This window comes from Colossoma macropomum, unplaced genomic scaffold (genome assembly GCF_904425465.1).
Source record: "Colossoma macropomum unplaced genomic scaffold, Colossoma_macropomum, whole genome shotgun sequence".
NCBI lineage: Eukaryota > Metazoa > Chordata > Actinopteri > Characiformes > Serrasalmidae > Colossoma > Colossoma macropomum.
The window spans coordinates 5,375,147-5,382,350 of NW_023494790.1; the positions used below are offsets into that span (position 1 = coordinate 5,375,147).

The following is a 7,204-nucleotide window of genomic DNA, read 5'->3' on the forward strand; positions in this document are numbered from 1 at the left end:
GCTCTTCTTGTTTGGACCTGCACACACGCTGGCCCTTTAATTTTTACATCCCTGCTTTAATCTTTACAAATATAGTGAAGTAGAAGTAAAAGACGTGAAAATAAATATGTCAGTATGTATTTATAAATCAATATTTTACGTGTGCAATATGATGCATTATTTTCACTTTGACTTTCCTTCCTGTGGGATTCATCCACATTTAGGAAACAATATAACTGAAACATTTGAGTTGCTTTTAAGTGCAGGAATTGAAAGTAAGACTGAAATGGTCTGGTGGCATTTAGGGGAACGGACTGCTCAGTTAAAGCTGTATGCAAAAGTTTGGGCACCCCAAATGACATGTTGATTTTCTAAGTGTAAATAAGTTACACACCCTCTACAGAGAACACACTTCTGCACATTTTCATGCACAAGCGCTATTTATTTGCTGAATTTAGCATATTGGGAAAACACATAAAATACATATACAGAGATCCACTTCTTTAAAAAAGCATAGAAATGAACATTAATCTTGCATAAATGTCTTGTAACAGCACATTTTGAAAGGTCTTATTACTGCATGTGTTAATGTTTTTTTAACTGCTCTTATTGAATTGTCTTACCTCTGTATTGCATATTTTAATATCTGGCTATCAGCACTGACTATTGTTATTGGCAGTTTCTTAGTTCAAAGCTATCTTTAGACTAGTGTGTTTGCATTAGCTATGGATATATTATCTAAGCCATGGGTGCTCAATCCTTATCCTGGAGATCTACTACCCTGGAGAGTTCAGATTCAACACAGCTGGCTCCAATATTCAGATGCCCCTGAAGGCCTTCATTATCTGAATCAGGTGTGTTAGATTAGAGGTGTAACTAAGCTGTGCAGGGTGATAGATCTCCAGGACCAGGCACCCCTGCTCTAAACGGACAACATAGCACTTTTCTACGTCACTCTGGATAAGACTGTCTGCTAAATGTCGTAAATGTGAATGATTGTTGGATTAATGTTGTTTTACCAAAGATTAAATCTCAATTCATTTCCAAACAAAGAAATCCCGAATATGCTGCCGACTGTCAACCCAGTGCCCAGAAGCTTTATTTCTACTTTTGTGGGGGTAATTTTCACACCAGTCTCAACCCCCAGCCCAACTTTCACTCCAAGTGGTCCAACAGACGCAGATGCACTTCCAAGTTCCGCTTGAGCCATGGCACTAGTTCCGAGTATATTAGCCTCAGCCTTTGCAGAAGCATTTGGGCCTTTGGCTTTAGCCTCAAAGACGCTCCACTCTGCTCCAGCTCGTCCTACTCCAGCCTCAGCCACAGCTCCAGCTTTGGGGAGGAGTAGTTTAGGTTTGACAGTGAAGGGACATACATATGTGTCTGCCTCGGCATACAGTCCGTCAGCATATGTTCTTGTGGGCCTGTTAATGTTTTTTATTACTCCAAGCAAGGACGGATCTGCAATGAATTCAGGACAGTTAGTAATTAGTCAAATGAGCTCGAGGTGAATAAACAAAATTAGCACCAGCACATTTCCAGTAATTTCTATGCAATAGGCTAGAATGCAATATGAATAACATTACTTGAACTTTTAAAGGGAAATTGGGCATTTTTTACATTCCCAAACAAAAAATCAGTAACTTATTTAACAAAAAGTCAAATAAAGCACTGCATCAAATTTAAGAGGCAACTGGCTGTTAAGCACGATGGATGATACATAATTGTGCTATGACATTGGTATAATATGCTATGGTACAGGTGTAGCAATGGCATTTTAAAATAATGTGCACTGACTTGGCACATGTTATTAATGTCAGAAAACTGCAACACAAATCATTAAATAATTAATTAAAACATTTATTCATTCATTCATTCATTCATCATCTAACAACTAAAAAATAAACTGGCTGATTGCTGGTTGCACGTTTGGAGCGAAAGATTTCAAGATTTCGATCTTTCAGTCATGCACCCCTACAGCTACAGTAAAATAGACCCCTTGGAATTATAAGGTTCTGTCTGACATTTTTGTCAAAGTTGAGTTATTCACATTTCTTATTCTGTAACAAGGGTGTTTTTTTTAAGCTATATCCATTTTTGGACTTTTTATCTAGAAAACAAAAAGGTTCTCTCTCCAAAGTCAAACTCTAACTTAGTTCTATAAGGTTCTATCTGTGAGCCAATCAGCGCTTCGAATCCACGCAAGAGGACCAATCAGACTCTGCTTCTTTGCCGCTCTGCGGGAAACAGAGCACAGGCGTCAAATATGAGTCACGCAACGCTAAGTTTAGGAGAAATTTCAAGATGGAGGATTTATTGATGATCTCATGAAGTACAACGGTCCAAATGACAGGCAAATTAAGTCTTCTTTAATCGTTTTTGATCTTGCTGAGGAGGTTTATATTCATTGTTAGCTACCATGCTAGCCAGGTAAGGCTTGGTCTGCCCATTAATGGTAATATAAGGCATTAAAGCATAAGTTTTGGTTTTTGAAGAAACGTCGTTCTAACAGTTACCCCTGTATTAAAATACTAATGATTTCAGAATGATTGTAACATTAGATTTTAATGTAGCCTTTAGCTGGTCAGTGGTTTGATGCTAATAACTTTTTTTGTCTCTTTTTATTCTTGTGATGGCCCTGATCCCTGACATGGTGAGTATGTTTTCTTTTTCTCCAGGCCAGCGAGGTACAGGTAGCAGAAAGAGGGGCATTGGAGCTGTGGGTCTTTACCAGACCTAACAAGGGCCAAACCTGTGGAGCCAGGGCCTGCAGATGGACAGTGTTATACCGCTTTGTTGAAAATTGAGCCGAGGCTATAAGGCTCCGAATCTGCCAACTTGATGAGTTAGAGGTATTTTATGAAATTGAGATGAAACAATCATTTTTAATTGTTAGCAGAAACTGAGTTGTTGCATTGCTTAAAATGTTTTGCAATGACTTGACAGTTGTTTAATTAATAATTCATTCATTTAAATGAATAATTATTTCTAAGTTTGTATGTCCACGTTTATAAAACTGTGAAACATATATGAAACGAAGAAATAAATTAATCGAAATAAATGTCATAAAAATACCAAAAAGGGATTTAAATTTCACTTTCTGGACATGTAAACACTCTGCTGCAATACTAATTTTATCTTTTACAACAAATTATGAGTAACCTTTCTGTGTTCCTTGAAAATTGTTGCTTCTTTTCATGTTTTGTCAGATAGAGCCTTATAATTCCAAGCAGAAAGTGAATTCTTAGGATTAGAAGGTTCTCTCTGCATTTGACCTGTTCCAAAAAACAAAAAATCCAAAAATGTGTAACTCATTTACAAATTTGATAGGATTGTGATATTTTACATTTAGAATATATTTAGGGTGTCTGTCATTGTCATGTATCACACAGACGTGTTCCACATATCGGTTTTGCTGTTTGGAATGCAAAATCTTTGAAGCTCAATATCTGAAAACTGCTCAGAACACAGACAGAACTCCGGTACATTCTCAGAAAATTAACCTTTGTTTCATTCTACCAGATTTTTTGGCTTGTAGTTTTCGTATGAAATATTAGCCAGTGATGCACTTTTTCAATATTTTTTTTTTATCATTCAGTTTACTGCCATCCCCTGAGGCTGGACATCAGGGGGTCATTTAATAGGGTATTGCTCCACCACTAATCATCATCATAATTCTTTTATAATGGCAAACAGCAAATCAGCACCCAAAGTGAAACTAAACTGTATATCACTTTGTATTGGCTGTGTTTAGGGGTGCAAATCCATCCACAATATTAAAACTGAAAGCTCACCAAGGAAGAGATGGTTACAGTTAGACCTTAGATAACACTGCTGTTGAATTTGGAAATTGAAAATTTAGAAGAGCAATGTTGTGGGCTTACCTTTGTCGCACATCTTGGAGATGGGGCAAAATAAGTGACTGTAGAGAGGAGGAAGTCAGAGAGTGAGCCTGAAAAGCCTGAGAAAAGAAGACTACAAGTGTTTCTCATTCTTTCTCTATTTATTTCTTTGTTTTGTGATTGCTTTTTGTTGTTACATCTGGGGGATATTTCCCCAAATAGGATGTATCAGTTAAGCCAGATAACGTAAGCCCAAAGTCAAGCCTGCCCAATAAAAAAGAGCTGAGGGACATTCTTATTGGACAGTCCTCATCTTTGTGCTTAAGTTTTCTGGCTAACTGAGAAATCCAGATTTGTGGAGTACCCTTTGGCCACAAATGCAATAATAATAATAATAATAATAATAATAATAACAATAATAATAATAATAATAATAAGTATTATTATTATTATTATTATTATCATTATTATTATATTTGAAACAGTGAGCATCTTTGGTTTCAGTCAATAGGTAGCTGTATTTTTCTTCACGTCCTTGTGCTCAGTAGACACATGGGAAATAATCAGTGACATCTCTCATCGTCCTTTACTGTATCAGACTGAGCACCTCCACTTTTCTGATCTTCAAGACTGTCAAGGATGTTTAGAAGCGAGGTAAACTGAGCAGACCAGCTGTGATAATGTAAGATATTAACATCTTGTTAACTAGCTCTCACATGGATTAGCTATATTTCTCATGTCACATGGTTAGTTTAGCTAATTACTTTATTAAACTGCATACTTTGTTGGGTTGGCTGGTAGCCTAGTGTTAGGAGAGGTGTGCCAGAAGAAGGAAGGTTGTGGGTTCAAATCCCAGCGCTGACGCAGTATTTGCTCGCTGTGCCTATAGTCAAGGCATTTAACCTTTCACTGTCCCCAGCTGCTTGCACAGCTGTGCTTCTCCTACACTAGACATAGATATATGGTCAATAAAGTACCTGACAACCCAAGGAAAAGGGTGACACCTGCACCACCTGTTGTCAAACTGTGTTCAGTATAGGAGCGTCGCCTGGTCTTCTGGGGCTGTGGCCCCGAATATTTTTATTTATTCATTTTTTTTTTTTTCAGAGTTCTTTTTAAAATTCTTTCCGAGAGAGAGAAAGAGAGGGTGAGGGGAGGGAGAGGGAGAAAATGCTTGCTTTCAAATAGTAAGCTAACAGAACAATCTGTGTTACGTTCGGTTCACTCATTATTTGAAGTTCAATGAAACTGAAAAATGTCTGCACCCAAGTAGGTTACTTACATTTTTAAGTTAAAACTCCAAATTTATAACTTACAATGTAAAGATTGCAGAGAGAGAGAGAGAGAGAGAGAGAGAGAGAGAGAGATAATGAAATGGAGTGCTTGTAATTTCTGTAAAAAAAGGTAAATCTACACCATAAAAAACAATAATTTTAACTAAAAAAACGCTTTTAAATATAAAAACTACACATGTCTGATAGCAGGACGTTTGAGAGGAGAACGCTGATGATTGGGAGGGCATCTCTGTTTTTGACACTTTTATTTTCATTTTCCGTTTCAGTGTTCTCACTCTTTGTTCCTTTCTTTGTTTGTTTTTTTATGCCAGTCAACACTGCTGAATCACTGCGTGTTTTGTTGTTTGTTGGTGTGTAAATCCTCACATGAAAAAAATTCACTTTTTACTGTGCTTAACATTAACATTTATGATACAACACTAATCACATGGTGGATCAGGTAGGTAAGAGTGCGTCCAACCCAAAGCTGAAATGAAACCTACACCATTGGTTTAAAATATGATAAACATAATGTACTACAGTGCATGTAAAAACATGTTAAATGCTACTCATGAGCAGCTGCAGTCCCTTCATAGTCATTATAATGCAGATAATGAAATGTCACACATGAGAAACTTTACAATATTAAGTGTTTATGTGAATATTTTAAAATGTATGTGCATAAAAAGCATAGGGTGAAAAAAACACCAGAGACAACAGTTTTAAACAGCAGTCTTAGACATAAAGCATTAAGCGGATGGATTCTTACCTGTCTCTTTAGCTTGCTGCAGCTGCAGTGTGAATAGTTGAACGCAAAGTGGTCTGTATTTATAGATGTCACTCTCAGGGGCTGTGCACATGTGTGTTTGTTTTCTTTCCCCTTTTCTCTGTCTCTGTCCTCTTTCTTCTTAGGCTGCTTGGTGTGTCAATTATCTGAAGGATGTAATTTGGCCAATCAGCTTGCGGAGTTGAGCCCAAGAGGAGGAGCTTGGTATTTAAAAGCCCAAGTATGTCTTCTTGCAGGCCTTACTCTAAAAAATGCTGGGTTATTATTTTTTTTGTTTACCCAAGTGCTGGGTTTAGGCAGTTGGGTAGATTTGCTGGGTTATTTCTCTCTCTCCCTCATTCCACTACCAAACAGTTGGGTTAATGGTGTGATTGCGCTTTGGTTTTCTGAAATCCAAGACCATTTCCTTGTTTTGGTGTTTAAGTCCAGGTTATTGTAACAGCCCCATTCTGTCAGATGCTGAACCTCCTTCCTGTAGGCCAGGGGTGTTAAACTCAACCACTAAAAGGGCCATATTAAAAAATCTCAACAAATCTGTGGGCCAGAGAACAACTATGTTTTATTTCATTTTTAATTAACATTTTTGTTCAAAATACGCAAAAACCTCAACAGTAAAATAAAGGCACTTGTAGTCGACCTTGAAATATTACATGAATACTTGAAATATTCAAATTTTAAATGTCCCCAGGAGCTCAGTCTTTTAAAACCACCTGTCTGCTTGAATTAGACACCCGGCATCTTTTATTTGCTGCAAGTTTATTAATACTTGGGCTCAGTTTCTGAGCTGCTGAGCTAATGTTGAGCTAAAGTGTAATGCGGTGGTATACTGGCCGAATTGCTGTTAGTGTGTTTGGTGATACGACTGGTGTGGAACTGTGTTGAATTGTGTAGAACTGAGGTGTAACCACTGTCCCATAGATTGTTGATGGGGTAGGAGAGTCAGAGCACACATTATGTTGCAGTGCGTGCTGGGAACTGTAGTGCAGTGCATCATGAAATGAGCTAATAATAATAGAAAATTAAAATACTTTTGCGAGTCGGATAGGATTGTGTCGCAGGCCTGATCTGGCCTGAGAGTGGATGATGTCTGATCGCCTATCCTGACATTCAGGTTGCTCAGTTTTTGAACCAGTTTATGGGGGATAACTGTACTAAAAACTGAGCTGAAATTCACAAACAGCACTCTTACATATGTTTCTCTCTGATCTAAGTGAGTAAAGGCTGTGTGGAGAGCTGTGATGACTGCATGCTCTGTCGATCTATTTGCTCGATATGCAAACTGATGTTGGTCAAAGTTAGCAGGGATGGCAGCCTTAATGTGA

The 7,204-nt window shown here is 37.7% G+C and overlaps 1 long non-coding RNA gene across 1 annotated transcript; it reads right to left on the reverse strand.

The window, feature by feature from the left end:
* Positions 1–1,418: 1,418 nt before the first annotated feature.
* On the reverse strand, positions 1,419–5,926 carry LOC118808801. Its single transcript, XR_005007307.1, has 3 exons — positions 5,865–5,926; positions 3,864–3,940; positions 1,419–1,440 (listed from the first exon to the last, which is right to left on the reverse strand). It is a non-coding gene; the product is annotated as an uncharacterized LOC118808801 (long non-coding RNA).
* Positions 5,927–7,204: the final 1,278 nt, after the last annotated feature.